Below are 14750 nucleotides of genomic sequence, written 5' to 3' on the forward strand. Positions count from 1 at the left end.
AGGACTGACAGGCTGGTCTCTCTGCTTCTCAGGGGTCATCCAGGGTTAGGGTTTTTGTGGACTGGGTTGGGACTAAATACGTCTTTGTTTTTGTTGACCTGCAACTCAGGTGTAGTACCTTCTGTCACTGTGGATACAAACAACTGATAAGAGCAATATTACAAGTGCTCATTACTTTCTTACCAGCGGAAATCACAGGCATTTTCAGATCACATCGCAGTTCCTGCCACCAGGTCAAACACCGCGTGCGCCCCGCACCACCCGGGAACCGCAGCAGCCGCTCCCGTCTGGGGCGGGCCGCCTTCCTCGCCGGGTCGTGTGAAGAGGCACAGCTGTCACTGTTCGTAATTAGTTTTTAAAGACGACGTTGGTGACTGTGTTTCAGTCTGACTGTTTTCCCGGAGCGAAGTCTCGGGAAAGCACGGGGACCCCATGTCCCTGAACCACCGTCACACGTGTCTGGTCCACGGTGACGTCTTCTGCACGGTCCGCCTGGCCGTGCGGTCTGGAGTTATCCTCCGTGACCCCGAGAAAATGATTTTACTTAATTTTTTTATTTTTCTAAGGTTTTATTTATTTATTTTTAGAGAGGGAAGGGAGGGAGAAAGAGAGAGAGAGAGAAACATCCATGTGCGGTTGCTGGGGGCCGTGGCCCGCAACCCAGGCATGTGCCCTGACTGGGAATCGAACCTGCAATGCTTTGGTTCGCAGCCGGAGCTCAATCCACTGAGCTACGCCAGCCAGAGAAAATGATTTTATTTTTATCTTTTCCCTCACTCAATTCTCTCCCAAACCATTTTAGAGCGGAGGCATAAGACTTCCGTAAAAGCGTACCCCTTCTTGTTTCTGCTCCCCCCGATTGCTCTGCGGGCTGTATTTCTGCTGAAAGAGTGCTGCCCGCCGCCACCACGCACTCCCATCAGGGGCCTCACGTCCACCGCGGACTCTGGGAGCATTGGGACAGGGGAGCGCCTTCCATCGGAGGGGTCACGGGAGACACTGCGTGTCAGGAATAGCACAAGGTTAGTTCAGGCTCCCGGGGGGATCTGTCAGGGCCGTAAGCGTCAAGGAGCTTAACCCAGCCAGAGGGACAGGCAGGGGCAAGGCCCGGGGACCCGAACACGGACCGGGAGGACCTTGCCCAGGAGAAGAGGCTTCGGGATGCCCTGAGACCGAGTCTGCAAGGATGAGCACGGTGTCGTGAAGTGGAGAGGGGACGAGGGGGAGAGACCGACGGTGGAGCTGTTACAGTCGGAAGGAAGGCACGTGCCATGGTCCAGGAGCCGCCGCCGGCGCCTGCGGGCCGGGACCCGAGCTCCCTGGGTGTTGCTCGGAAGGCGGCACGCTATGGGGACTGGGCCGGGGATTTGGAACCAGGCCACGGACACCTGTGGACAAACTTTTAAGCCGGGGAACAGCATGACCAGGCGCGAGCGCTGGAAACAGGACTCAGGAAACAACAGGTGCAAGAGGACGACGGAGTCCTAAAGACCCCAGGAGCCGCTGGAATTCGGAAAAGAGGAGAAGGGACAGAACGGAAGCACCTTTTGAGCTTCTTGCCGAGGTGAGAGGCCTCCTTCGTGGGGGAAGGCCGAGGGGGGGGCGGGAGGTAGAGGCCCGGGGCCCCGGAGAGGTGCGGAGTCTGGGAAAGCAGCCCTGTGTGAGTCACCGGCGAGGATGGGCCAGTCCCGGCTCTGGGAGCGAGCGTGCTGGGCTGGGAGGGCGTCTAGACTTGGGGTGTGCGGAGCACGGAGGGCAGAGCCCCGGGGAGCACGAATGTGTGCACGCGGTGCCAAGGCCGGTGAGTCAGGCAAGGCCTGCGCGTGGGGGCGCGTCTCCGTGCATCCGTGTCTGCAGACACTCTCCACGGGGAAGGCCGCCCGGCTCCAGAGAAGCCCAAGGCTGAGCAGACTCGTCCCTGGCCCTCGGGGGCTCACAGACCAGCGGGAAGGCGGCATCCGCCTGACCCGCACAGGGCTGCCGTGATCAGAGCGACCCTGTGGTGTGGAGTGGATGTTGGTGTTCTGGCTGGTCACTAGCCGTCCTGACACTGGGGCTCCTCGTGGCTGTGGACAGTCGGGGCTGGACAGGGGACATGTGTGCCAAGGCTCAGGGGGTACAAAGCTCCTTGGTTATGTGAGGGCCAACCCGCAGCCTGGGACCACTGCGCCCTCGCCACCCGAGGAGACACCACTTTTTCCCCGAAGCCCTTTGTAGGACTCGGCAACCTTGGACTGGGTGCTGGACGGCAGAGCAGGGTCATTTTATGCTGTGGGGGAGGGGGTCCCCAGGGCACACATGAAGACAGGACCCTCTTCCTAAGCTCCGTCTTCTGTAGAAGCCCACCCTCTGGCCCTGCTCTTCTCTCTCTCCTGAACCCCCGCTGGTCCCCGCAGCCACTCTCACTGCCTTTGAAATGTAAACTGTACCATGCACTCTGCTTAAAAGCCTCCAGTGGGGTTCCAGTGTAATTACAATAACACTCAGGGTCATTGCCAACACCCCGCTCCTGCCCGGTCTACACGGTGGCTCCTAACCAGGGGCGAAGCTATCTTACTGCCTCCCGGGGGACATTTGGCAATGGCTGGAGACATTCTGGGTTGTCACAACCTATGGGGTGCTAATGGCACCCGGCGGGTAGAGGCCAGGGTGCCGTTACATGTCCTGCTGTGCGCAGGACACGGACCCACCTCCCGCTGCGATGGCAGGAACCATCCAGCCCCCAGGGTCAGGAGCGCTGCGGTGGAGGGACCCTGCCTTCCGGGGCCTCCTGCTGGCCACACCCACCATCCTGTCTGGTGCACCCCTTCCGGGGGGGCCTCCCTCCCGGGCCGGCCCCGGTTTTCTCAGACATGCCGTCCTGGCCCTAGCGCGCAGGCATGCGCACCCCTGTGAGGTGTCCCCTAGATGTGCAGGGCTCGCCCCTCCCCAAGGCTTTCTCTGACCCGTCCTCCGCACCGGCTCCCTCTCCTGCCCACTCCCCCCCACCTCCTTCGTAGCATTTCTACTCAGGACAGTCCTTTGTCACCTCTTTTTGCCGGTCTCCCCCGCTAGGGTGTAACTTCCACCATACCGTGTGCCCGGCCCCGCCCACAGCGGTGGGTCCCATCCCCCAGCAAGGCCGGGTGCCCGTGGACAGTCAACTGCAGCTGCGGGAGGCGCTGAGCGGGGACAGTGACCACCGGCCCTGGGAGGCAGGGACAGTCCCCTCCTGCCCTCAGTACTCACCAAGAGGGCACTCTTCAAGGAGGTTTGAAGCTGCCAGGCTCTGCCTGGGCCAGCACCCACCCAGCTTCGTGAGGGACCCGCCAGGGGGACCGCTGGACCCAAAGTCAGGAGTCGGGGAAGCCACGGGCCGGCGCCCTGCACGGGCCTGCCTCGGTGGACCTTCGTGTGACTCTCTCCTTTTGCTGTGAATGGGGCTCCCACAGGAGTAACAGGCCACGCTGCACGGCTGGTGACCTCCAGTGCCGCGTGCAAGGGACCGCAGACCTGCCTTCCTACAGGGGCCTGGGGTCTCTTCTAAGGGGGCAGCCGCGGTGCTGCTCCAACGATCTCCACTGGAACTTAACTGAACTGAAACCAGAGCGCGTCCATGCAGACTGGGGGAGGGGAGCGCGCGGCTGGCGGCAGCGCTTCCGGAGCCACACTCCGGCCAGGGTCCGGTGTGACCGGCTGACGGTGGGGATGCTTTTTGGTGTTGTCCGAACTTCAGTTCTGTGAAACAGTCCCGGGACCCACTCGTCTGCCAGGGCCCTGACTTCCTGTCAACACCAGTTTCCTTCTGCCTTTCTCTTCTTTTCCCCTTTCTTTCTTTCTCTTCTTTTTCTCTTTCTCTCTCTCTCTTTCTCTCTCCCTTCCTTTCTTCCTTCCTTCCTTCCTTCCTTCCTTCCTTCCTTCCTTCCTTCCTTCCTTTCTTTCTTTCTTTCTCTCTCTCTCCCTCTCTCTCTTTCTTTCTTTCTTGAACGCTCCCTGGGGAAAAAGCGAAAGCAGCTTTTCCCGGAAGGGTCAGGCTGCCCTCCGTTACGTCGAGCACAGCAAAGCGCGGGCTCCGGTTCTGAAAGGCTGTTTTGTGTGGTCGAACCAGGTGTCCTGCTCACAGACACTGAACCTCAGAAGTCAGAGAAATGCCAATTTGCTCTGTTTCAAGATACTTTGTTTCAATCCCTGCCAACACCTTGGGGCAAAACGCTGGGATCTATGTTCAGTTCCAGCTTTTCAGTTGGCCCAGCGTTCTTGTTGTCATTTTTTCCCCACATTTATGACTGTGCCCAAATGACAGTATCACTTATGAACCTTATCAATCTGGGAAGACTTCCATGAACGACAAAACATATCCACTATTTGCAAGTGGTACTAGTTACTTCGGAATGGCTTGGAAACATCGAAGTCCCGGAAGATGAAAGCCGGTTTATACATAAATAGCAAACACGGCAAAATCCGTCGGTGCCACACGGATAATAACTAGACACCAGGAAGGCGGTGGCGGGAGGCACTGCACGGGAAGCAGGACGCTGACCTTCTGCAGCCCCACCTTCAGCCCGGAGGGCGAGGGCGGCGTCTGCCATGGTGGGTCACGCGGCTTCTGGTCCGTCCCGGCCCTTACCCTTCCGGCATTGCTGCCCTGGCCGAGGGGCGCGTGACAAAAACGGCGGCATGTGATTGTCCGCTACCAGACACACAGGGTCCACATGTGAATGCACCCGACTCCTTCCTCCAAAACATCTTTCGGAGCCTTCCCTGCGGGCTGGGCACCACGCGAGACGCTGGGTTTGCAAAGGAAACACGTGTGTCTGCTAGTGTAAGGTTAAGTGCCTGATGCGCCCTGAGCTGGGGGTTCCCCGTAATTCTGGTATCTGGACAGGCCGGCACATCGCAGACCTGTGGTTTTCCTCCCCGAAGGAGGAAGCTGGCGACCTGAGAAGCGGATTCGGGGGAAAGGAGTGAGACTGGCCCAGACGTGGAGCCAGATTCTGGCGTCTGATAGACCGAGCGGGGCCGGCGGTCTCAGGTCCTCGCGTCTCGGGTGCACCCGTCATAAAGTACCCCAACTCCCTCGGGCTGGTGTCTCGGGGAACACGAGAGAGCAACGTTGTTCGTACGTCGCTGCTGCAAATGCAAAATGATACGACTGCCTTGGCGGGTCGTCAGAAAGTCGTAGTTGCCACGTGACTCAGCAGCTCCACTCCGACGTCCGTACCAAAAGGACTGACAACAGGTATTCATGCATGTACATGCATGTCCCTAGCAGCACGATTCCCAGTACCAAAAGGCGGAAACAGCCCAGCTGCTGGGGATCAGCGGATGGACGGATGGACGGACTGCGGTACCTACAGACAAGGGAGTGCCATCCAGCCAGCGGAAAGGAGGAGGCGCCGGTGTGCACCGAGCAGGGTGCCCCTGGGAGACGCCGCACCAACTGCACGAAGCCAGACACGGGAGGGGTCACGTGGGGGGCAAGGGGTTCCATCCCTACGCAGCGCCCAGAGCAGGCGAGCCCACAGAGACGCAAAGCAGGGGGGTGGCGGCCGGGGGCTGGGAAGAGAGCGTGTGGGTGATGACGCTTGGGGACGGGCGCGGGGGTTCCTTTGGGGGCAAGTAGGGTGATCTGGAATCAGAGACAAACGGTGATGGCACCATGTCCCACGTATAAACGTCGCTGAAATGTTCGCGTTTAGAGTGTAAGTTCGGCGTTTGTGAAGCCCTCTCGGCTGTTAAAACACATGAACTAGTGCGGACGAAAACACTCCGCGCGCTGTTTCCAGGGACTTGCCCGGGCTCACCCAGGCGGCTGTAAACTGTGCGGGTAAACACCAGGTAGAGAGGTCGGGGGCATCGAAAGTGTTTATTGACCCTTTCCTAAGACGGAGAAAAACTTCTCCAAAGGGATTCCCCTGTCCCCAACCCCCCCCCCCCATGTCTCAGAGGCCAGAATTGGGTCACATGCCCAGCCTGAGCCAATCGCAGCAGGAGGAGGCGGGTTGGCCGCAGACCACTCAGGCCCCCTTGCAGGTGGGGTGGCCGGCCGCCCCCGAGACCGTGGTGTGCGTGTGCCGTGTACGTGCGTGTCCCTGCGTGTGAACATCTAGGACAAGACAGAAGCACAAGGATACCACTTAGGGGACCCTCAGCAGCCCCCACCTCCTGCAGAAGAGTTGGTGTCATGGCCCATGCGGAGGGCCCCGCCCCTGGGCCTGAGGCGGGCTGCGGGCACGTGCTGAGCTTCCCCGCCCAGGTGCACGAGCCCCTCACAGATCTGCCGCACGGCCCGGAGGAGAGAAACATGGCCCAGAAGGAGCGGTGACCGCCCGTGGGTCTGTAGGACCGCCATGAGCAGCCCTCACCTCTGAGACAGGTCCCCGGGGACACTGGGGCGAGGGGGTGACGTGGGGGACATCGTCAGAGAGGGGATCGGGCCCTTGGGGAGAAAGTGGGTCTTGGCTCGCAGAGGTGGCCCTGCGTGAGTCTAGATGTGTCCTGAGTAAGTCCCTTGTCGCCTGTGAACTGAGGGCAGCAACACCTTCCTCACGGACGTGCGGGGAGAACTACACTCACGGGTGGAAAAACGCTCCCTGGTTTATGGCGCGCCTAGAGAATGTCAACAACACTCCCCGGGCGGGCACGCCCCATGGACACAGCTCACACACGGATTTTCCCGTGGGAATAAACATGGTTGTATAATAATATACACACGGGGTCAATATATTACAAAATACTGGGCCAATATACTGAAGGGTTTGAAACCGTTCGTGCACATTCCTTGAATGAATGAATGAACGAATGAACGACTCAAACATCAAAGTGTCTGGCTGCCTCCACGCCCAACATAATTGGAAGCCGAGGTTCGCCTCAGAATCGCCCAGATGGAGCAACCACCGTGGGTGCCCGGAGCGCCCATGAGCACCCCGCCCTCCTGAGAAATCTCCAGCTCCCGGGGCGCAGACCCAGCCTAAAACGACGCTTCAGGGGTTTCGTGCCTGCGCTCCTTATTGTCGGGACTGGACACGTGAACAGGGGGGCCCCGTGCCAAACTGAGGCTCCTTGCTCAGAAATGTAGACCCTCAGGACAGTGACAGGAGAACAGGAACTCAAGTGTGAGGCCCTTCTAGGCGCAGGACACTGCTTACCTGTCCGGGTCACACGGGGTCATGAACCCAGCCAGCCCCGCGTATGACCCACAGGTGACAGGTGCGTCTTCCTTGGCACAGCACCCAAGGCCTTCCCGAGAGCAACCCTCCAGCCTCCAACCTCGGTCTCTTCCTGGGAGAAGCTGAGCTCCTTGGATGCAGGCCCACGTCTTCTCCCCCTCTGCGCCCCCCTCTCTCTCGCCCCTGGCCCGGGGCTCGGTGCATGGGTGGGTCCCCCGTGGGCACAGGACTGGCCACCGGCTGGCCTGCAGTGGCCCCGAACACCTGTTCTCACGCGTGACTACAGCGGGGTCTGCCCTGGTTTCAGCCCGGACTCCCCACCAGCCTGCTGGATGCAAGGCTGAGCCTTTTCTTGGGATCCCGGCGCCTAATTCCTCCCCCTCGCCTTTGGGGTTCGGCCGCAGGGGCCGTGCTGGCTCTCGGGCCCCAGCTCCTCGTTCCCGCTCCCGTTCCCGTGGCGGGGTGACTCAGGTGGCGTTCCTCCAAAGCAGATCCTGACTCGGGGCTCAGGCCAAGGGTTTTATCGGCCCCATGAGGTCTCGGGGATGAGTGGAAGGGGAGGACGGGGTGCTGGGAAGAGCTGCCTTCAGGAGCGGTTCTGTGAAGGCAACCCTGGGCTCGGGCTGGTGGGCACCTTCCGGCAGATGGTGTGGGAGCCAGCTCCAGGTGATCCGAGCGGGGGGTGGGGGGGGAGAAGCTGGGGTGTCCATTCACAGCGGCTGCCTCTCCGAGACTGGGGGTTGCTCTGGGCACCCCCCCAGCCCGTGGGGTGCTCGGGTGCCTGTGCCCATGGTCAGAGAATGCTCCAGGAGGCCGGGAGAAGCGGGGAGCCGTCAGCATGGCTCAGGCGGCCTCTGGCCTGGGCTGAGGGGAAGTCGGGGGGTTGTAGGCAGTGGGGGGACCATCATGGACGACACCTGCCACCCAGAGCGATGGTGGCGAGCAGGCCTTAGAAGGAAGGTTCTGCAATGACCGTGGACCCCAGCCGGTGGCTAGTGGCAGAAACCACGGCAGAAGGGTTCTCAGGGCTGCTGCGGCCAAACGCCCCAAACTGAGCGCCGGCTGCCTCCCAGTTCTGGGGACCGGAGTCCAAAGTGAGGCACCAGCGGGGTCGTGCTCCCTCCAACGGCTCTCGAGAGGGTCTGCCCCCTTGCTCACAGGTGCCGTCGTGTCCCCCTGGGCATCTTCACGCCGTCCCCCCGCACCCCCCCACCACAGCTGTCTGCGCCCCAATTCCCCCTTTTCCTAGGGACACCAGTCCTTTCAGATTCTGGCCGCCCTGGTGACCTCATTCTGATGTGATTGGTGTGGTCACGACCCCGTCTCCAAACAGGTCCCCATCTGAGGTCCTGGGGTTAGGACTTCAGCGTGTCACCAATCCGAAGTGTGCCCTGACCGGATGGAAGGAGGCACCACCACTGTCCTGCCCCGTCTGCCCCAGACGCCAAACACTCGCGGGCACCCTCATCTACCCCGGGCGTTAGAGGGGTGGGCCTCTCGGCGCACCTGAAGGAGCAGCGTGGGCCGGGCTCCTTCCGCGCGGGGCCGCCTGTGGCTGGGAAGCAAGCCAGGGCCAGGCCGGCCTGCAGGAACGGCGGGTGGCTCTGGCCAAGGGCGCGACAGCCCGGAGGCCCCTCTCCGCGCACACTGACCGACGGCCGCGGCCGGTGTGATGCCGGCCAGGAGCAAACCCGCAGGGCAGTCTCCGGGAAAACTGAGGCAATGAAAGGGCTCACGAGGATCCGGGGAAGGAGCCGAAAGGAATTTGATCATTCCGCCTCCAGACACGCAGACTGGGGTGTGGCTCCCCGCTTCCCCCGCAGTTGAAAGGTGGCCAGCGGCACTCCCATGCCCTGCTGAGAGGCCGGGAATGGGGCAAGGGCTTAGACTGCAGGGGGGATTAGGGGGGATGAACTGAAGAATGTTCCAGAGTCAGCCTACGCATCTGATCAGAGTCCCTGATGGCACTGGATGGTCCCACGGTCCTTCCGCGCCCCAGCCAGGGGCACGGACGGGTTAAGGGGCGCCCCACAAACTGTAAAGTGCTGAGCGTGTGGCTTGCACTAACGGTCTATTACAGGCCTTATTTTTACCTGTCCAGCTCTGCCGGCCTCCGCACCGGCGACACGGGGGCACGGGTTAGTCTCTTCTGTGAGAGGCTGCCCTGTGCACCATGGGGTGTTTAACAGCGTCTCTGGGCTCTGTGCGATGGACGCAAAGAGCACCCCTCTAGTCCCGACCCCCCAGAGAGTCTCCAGTTGTTGTCCCACGTCCCCCAGGGACAAAATCACCCCCCCCCCCCGTTGAGAACCACCGATGAGTCGAAAGCCCCCCAACTTCAGCTTGGGCCCTGACCCTGGGGTTGGCATCCTCTGGGCAGACGGGAGAGCTGTTGTGAGCGTTTAAAACACGTGACAAAGATGACCTGGCGTGGCCACCAAGCCCCAGGACCCCCGGGAAGTGGCACCTGCTGGGTGCGCCCGGGGAGGCCAGGGAGGGGAGGCGTCGAGGAAGAGGAAGGGTGGAAACCGAAATGTGGAAGGGGGACCGGGGCTCAGCTGCTCCATGGGTCATTTGTAGCGTCGCCGGCGACTTTTTCTTCTGGGTCGGGGGTGGTCAGACGAGGCGCCACGGCTCCAGTCAGGCCTCCTGTCTGTTTGCATCAGGTGCTATTGAGACACGGCCAAGGGCATGCGTGCAGGTTAGGTCCGTGGTGTGCACGTGGTGCAGTGGCAGAGCGAGGAGCTGTGTGCCCGAGTCCGTGCGGCTGGCAGAACTGAAAATACCGTTCGAGCTGAAAACACCGTCTGGCCCCGCAGAGCAAAATGGGCCCTGCCCGGCCCGGGTCCCGGGGTCTGGGGGACAGGGACGCTGAGTCGAGGCCCAACCTGCTGGAGGGGGGATCCCCCCCTGCGGGCCACGCACCGTGGTTTCTACACAGGGCGGGCACACGTGGGTGTGCGGCTGTGAGCACACGAAACACGCAGTTCATTCTCGTGTTGTTCCTTCATCGACTGTTGCTATTTTCCACACGGACGACCGTAAACCTGCTTTTGCCGCGCTGCGTGTTCTCCCTAATTTCCCCCTGGCAACGGCCTTGAACATTCCTCGGGTATATTGTCGTCTGCAGGTCCGCGAGGGGAAGTTCAGACAAGATAACAAACGTGTTTAGCATCGCGCGCATGAGCCGGCAGGTGGGTGTGGCGTTCCGACCCCCGCCCGCCGTCTTCAGCCAGTGTCATTGAACCTTCACGCGTCCAAGGCAACAGAGGGCGGCGGCCACCTCCCCTCAGCAGGCGAGGGACAGCAGCCGAGCGAGCGGGGAGTGACAGAGGAGCTCCTGGGAGCCAGCGCTCTGGGGTGGCCTCGGCCGCAGCGGCCGGCCCGTTCAGTGCTGACGGAGAGCCGTGCTCTGCATCCTGGTGACGGTGCCGCTGGCTTCGGGAGCAGCGGTGTCACAGACGGATGTCAGAGCAGGCTCCTTCTGCTCCGTTTGAGGGGCCCACCCACTCCAGCAGGAGCTTCCTCCCCATCACAGGGCGCCTGGCGAGTCGGGAAGCACATAAAACCCGAGCCCGGAGTTAAACGAGTCTCGAGAGCAGCAGCTGGAATCAGTCCGCCCCGTGAAGGGCTCGGAGGGCCTGGAGGCCACATTGACGACGGCCCCTAAGTCAGCCCGGGGCGGTGGGGAGGGCCGCCTGGGGGGTGGAGGAGACTGACAGGCCCCACAGGCCTGCGCTGCCCCTTCTCCCTGCCGCCCCAGCTTGCAGAGCAGCCTGGTGGGGAGCCGCAGAGTGGCACACGGAGCAGCAGGTCGTGCACCCCATTTCCTTGCTCCTCCTCTCCCCCGGAAGCCCAGGAGTGTGCTTCGCAGGGCGCCCGCACACTACTAGGCACTTGTGTGAGCAACGAAGTGATAGGCGTGACCGTTCACGACGGAACCGTGGATTCCCGGCCGGTGCCCGGCACCACACGCAAAGCGTTTTAAGTTCATCTCATTGGTCCTCATGCTGTCTGTGGGAGGCGCTGGTACTATTGGCTCCATTCTCCAGATGGGGAAGGTGAGGCTTGGGAGCCGAAGCAGCTTCCCTTCCATCACGGGGTGAAAAGACAGGCAAGCAGCTCTTTCAACTCGGAATCATCTCTCCGGCCCACCCCTCCCTGAAAAGGTGTCTCAGTAGCCTGCTGCAGCCAGGGACCACGGACGGGGCTCTGAGAGGGGTGCTGATGTTCTCAGGGTGCCCCTCCCACCTCATCGCCACGTCCCAGCTGCCCGCCGGCCAGCGCCCCAGCTGGCCACCGTGGGGCCTGACTTCGCAGCCCCGCTGCCTCGCCCTCTGCCTCGCCACCCACTGTCCGGGGGCTGGGGTGTACGGCTGAGCCCCCATTGGACGGTCCCCTCCGCAGCCCCAGCTCTCAGCAGCCTGGACACCACTCTTCCTCTGCTCCTTCAGGCCCAGAGGTCGCTCTCCCGGGCGCTCCACGGCTCCTTACGGGCTCCCCAGACGTACACACCGCTCAGTAGCACTTTCACTACACCCCCCAACTGCCACAGTTCGGTGTGGGCCACCTGCTTCCCGAGAGGAGTCTAGCAGCGGTGGTGAGGCCCAGGAAGGATCAGCAACCGTTTCTGTCCTTGTTGTGGTCCTCAGCCTGTGCCCTGGGGTATTTGGTGAGGACCTAGCGCCCACCTTTCCCTGTTGGGCTACGTTTCTCAGGTGGGAAACCGGGGCTGCCTTTCTGGTCTGTGAGCCACTGCCAGGGAGGGCAAGCGTGTCCCCAGAGGAGCCTGGGCATGTGGAGCACGCCTTGTTTGTGGGGTGCCCTTCATCCGTCAGAGCCTCTCTGTACCTGCGCATGCGCTCCTCGTAGGTTCTCCGGAGGCAAGTCACAGAGATGGCCCTCGGGCCCTCCCTGCCTTCTCGTACTGTGGCCCAAGGACGTCTCAGTGACCCATGTGCCACTCGCCCCCAGGTCTGGGTTTCTCGGTCAACTGTCCTCTTGGTTGGGCTGGGGGCACGCTCATTAGGGATTTTCTTTGCTTCCTCCCACTTGCCTTTGGCAGAGGCCGTAGCAGAGAAATCCAACAGAAACTCACTGATCACCACGGAGTGTGGCAGCTCACATTGGGAAAGGTCACAGCACGGCACAGGGCCCTGTGACACACGCCGACCCAGCCGAGTCAGGAGCACGCGGCGCACGACTAACGGCGGCACGTGACTCGAGCATTGTGTGGCGCAGCGCTTGCAGGCACCCCCATCACTCCCCCGTCCCCCCCCCCCCCCCCCCCGTGTCAAATGAGCAATGCCCGGGGGTGCCAAGAAGCCTCGTGAGTGACTGCAGACACGTCCCCGGCGCCAGCCTGCTGCGAGGGGTCGGTGCGCACGGCACGCACGCGGTGCTCCAGAGCAAGACCACGTCCGAAGCCAAATGCAATGTTCTTTGCAAACGGAAGCTGTAACAGCCAAACGGCGGAAGCACAGAGCGCCTGACCTTTCTGATATTTGCGGAAGCAGCTGGAGAAACCGCAGAAAGGTGGATGGACCGTTGGCCAAGGTGGGAGAAAAACACTTGCTTAAAGAGAGGGCAGGTGGAGTGGGCTGTGATGAGACGCCAGTGCCAGGCCCTGTTCAGGGGAGCCCTGTGCTCCGGGCCCTCACCACAGACCTGGCTCCCAGCCCCAGCAGCGGGGGTCCAGGTGAACCCTGAGGACACCCCTTTTGGAAACCACCCCAAATTCCTGTCGAGTGAAAAGGGACCAGTGTCTGCGTGTGTGGGTGGGGTTGCCTGGGAAGGGGTGTGACAGCGTGTCGTGGGTGCGGTCTCGTGCTGGGTCTCGATAGGGGTTGTGTTATGTACCTTTCTGTATTACACACCTGTGCACGTTTGCCAAAACCCGTGGGCTGGCACACAAGACGTACGCATCGCACTGCAGATATTTTTACTAAAAATCACACAAACTAATATCGGGCTCCTGCTAATGATACGCATGTGGACATGTGTCCAGCTGAAGGTCACTGTCGCCTGCAACTGGCTTCAAAGGCATCAGAAACGATACAGTCAGCCTGGCTGGAGTAGCTCAGTGGATTGAGCGCAGGCTGCGAACCAAAGTGTCGCAGGTTCGATTCTCAGTCGGGGCACATGCCTGAGTTGCAGGCCATGACCCCCACATTGATGTTTCTCTCTCTCTATCTCCCTCCCTTCCCTCTCTAAAAATAAATAAATAAAATCTTAAAAATAAAGAAACGATACGGGCTGACGGACAGAGGGGTGAGGGGACAGGCAGTCTCACAGGCACACGAGGGGGCCAACACAGCACACCGGCGCGTGTGGAATCTGGGCAGCGAGTGTGGGTCTTTTCTGCACAATCCTTCCCATTTTTTGTAGGTTTGAAATTTCATGTGCAAAATGTTGGGGGGGAAACAACCCCTCTGAAATGTTGGAAACCAAAACCAGAAATCTCAGGGCTGCTCCTGGAGTTCAGGACACTCCAACACCAGTGGCATCAGGCTGTGGCATGACCAAAACACTGCTTCTAGAAGGGCAGTGTGAGAGTCGCAGGTTCGATTCCCAGTCAAGGCACATGCCTGGGTTGCAGGCCATGACCCCCAGCAACCGCACATGGATGTTTCTCTCTCTCTTTCTATCTCCCTCCCTTTCCTCTCTAAAAATAAATAAAATTTTTTAAAAAAAGGAAAAGCAATGTGTCCTGTAAGATAAGACAGGGGCACTCCACAGTAAAACCCACTTCCCCACACGAAAACCGGCCCCCGGGAAGACGGCCGGGGGCTGACGCGGGAAGATGCGGGAGCGGCGGCGACGCACGTGTGAGGCTGTGAAGGGGCTGTTTCTGCAAACACGCGTGAGGGCTCAAGACTGATTCCGTCTTCCCTCTTCCAAGACCACTGAGGTCGCAGTCACAGAGGTCACAGGTCGCCCAGAGGTGGGACCTGGGCACAGCAAAGGGTGCCTGCTGCACACCCTGCCACGCAGAACGGAGAAAATCACATGAACGCACGCTTTCGGCTCCTTACGGACATGGTTAAACATCTGGTCTGACTCCTCCAGCTCTTCATCTTTTCTTTTTTTAAAGATTTTATTTATTTATTTAGAGAGGGAAGGGAGGGAGAAAGAGAGAGAGAGAGAGAAACATCAATGTGCGGTTGCTGGGGGCCGTGGCCCGCAACCCAGGCATGTACCCTGACTGGGAATTGAACCTGCGATGCCTGGTTCGCAGCCCGTGCTCAATCCACCGAGCCACGCCAGCCAGGGCCTTCCTCTTTCCTATACAGTCTTCCTTTTGACTCTTGGCCAGTTTGACGACTTGACTCTGTGTGTGAAGGGCTGTCAACAGTGTGTGTCTGTGTGCCGACACCCAGCACCGGTGGCAGAGGGCGCCCTGTGGACAGTGCCTTGCGCAGAGTAGGTGTTCAGTAAACATTGGGTGGGTGATAGAATAAATGCGGGAACGACAGCGGGATTTACCAGAGACCCTTTGGGGGAGAGGGCAGGGGTGTGACCCAACGACACAGACGGACGATCCGATGCGGATCAAACCGACGACAGGAAGACGTGAAAACGGACGACACGATGGACGCAGGG

This window comes from Phyllostomus discolor, chromosome 2 (assembly GCF_004126475.2).
Source record: "Phyllostomus discolor isolate MPI-MPIP mPhyDis1 chromosome 2, mPhyDis1.pri.v3, whole genome shotgun sequence".
Classification (NCBI taxonomy): Eukaryota; Metazoa; Chordata; class Mammalia; order Chiroptera; family Phyllostomidae; genus Phyllostomus; species Phyllostomus discolor.